The following is a 1,366-nucleotide window of genomic DNA, read 5'->3' as shown; positions in this document are numbered from 1 at the left end:
GCAGGACAGAGCAGGACAGGGCAGGACAGGGCAGGACAGGGCCCCAGGGACAGGGCAGGACAGGGCAGGACAGGGCAGGACAGGGCAGGACAGAGCCCCAGGGACAGAGCAGGACAGGGCAGGACAGGGCAGGACAGGGCAGGACAGGGCAGGACAGAGCCCAGGACCCCAGGGACAGAGCCCCAGAGCCCCAGGACCCCGAGGACAGAGCAGTCCCTGCTCCCAGGGCTGGCTGAGGAGCAGAGTTAATCCCCACAGCATCAAAAGGCTCGTCTGTGCTGGCAGATGGGAGAGCAGCAGCTCTCCTGGGGTGAATGCAAACGCTGCCTGCACACAGCAGGAAATCAGAGCCCTTCTCCACTGCCAGCATCCTCAGAAGTCAGCTAATTCAGCACTTCTGCAGCTCCCCTTTCCTGCTGTCAATATATCCTGAATTTCTCAAAAGAGAAGCACAACTTCTTTTCAGACAGGGAAACTAGGCTCAGTATTTCTCAGAACTCTTTTGCAATGGCTGGAAAGCTGCAAGGCATTTTTCCCAAGCACATGAGGACACACACGAGATCCAGCACGAGCTGTCCCTGCTTGGGCACGGTGCTGGAAAGGACCTGCAGGGCTTGGAGCCTGCTCCAGGTGCTCTGCCAGCTCACAAGGGCTCTGCTCGGGGCAGAAAGGCACAGACATGAGCAGCCAGGATCTCTGAATCCACCTGAGAATCTTCTCTTTCAGCAAAGGAAAATTTTTGCAGCAGTTCTGAAGCAGAGCAGTGAGAGGTACAGAATGTAAAGGCTGCAGTAATAAATAACAATAAATAAATAGTAAAGTAATATTTTGCAGCCAGTTAGACTGGCAGACACAGCTCACTAAAGCAAAATATCAGAGCAGTTTGTCGTGTTCTCATTCTCCCTCTCTCATTTGGACATAAATAAGTGTACAGTGCAAGGGAGGTGCAATTGCTATGAAGTGTCAGAGGTCCCTGAACGTCTCTGCTGGTCTGGGATCCCTGTCAGGACCTGCTGCTCCCATTGCACACATCTGACCAGAGCTGATGGGTCTGCAGGGCACCCCCGCATCAGGAATCAGCAGCATGATGGAATTTCGGGTTTATACACACCTTTAGGACCTGCTCTAGGTTCTCCAGCTTGGCTTGGAGCTGGTGTTTTCCCCTTGCAGCCAAATCTCGATCTTTGGTCACTCTGAGAAAGGTTTCTCAAAGATGGTCATAGTCTGATTTTACCTGGAAAACATAAAATGGGGTTATTGCCCAAACTGCAGTGAAGGGAGGCAAACCCACACCTGGCACAAATATTTCTGCATGTGCAAATGAAGACAGGAAAAGGTTCAGAGGAAATAAATGCAGAACTGAAAA

At 52.0% G+C, this 1,366-nt stretch overlaps 1 protein-coding gene across 10 annotated transcripts in view; it reads right to left on the bottom strand.

The window, feature by feature from the left end:
* The window catches only part of RIMBP2 (RIMS binding protein 2), a 94,566-nt gene that overhangs the window by 43,552 nt on the left and 49,648 nt on the right, over positions 1-1,366 (bottom strand). For all 10 annotated transcript variants that reach the window (XM_015644332.3, XM_015644333.3, XM_015644331.3 and 7 more), the window contains one exon: positions 1,112-1,234. The gene's annotated coding sequence lies outside the window, so the exon portion shown is untranslated. Of the gene's footprint in view, positions 1-1,111; positions 1,235-1,366 lie in introns of those variants that run through there.

The sequence above is a fragment of the Parus major genome, chromosome 15 (assembly GCF_001522545.3).
Source record: "Parus major isolate Abel chromosome 15, Parus_major1.1, whole genome shotgun sequence".
Classification (NCBI taxonomy): domain Eukaryota; kingdom Metazoa; phylum Chordata; class Aves; order Passeriformes; family Paridae; genus Parus; species Parus major.
Note: the sequence above shows the minus strand (reverse complement) of the source record. Positions and strands in the feature narration are given on the sequence as shown.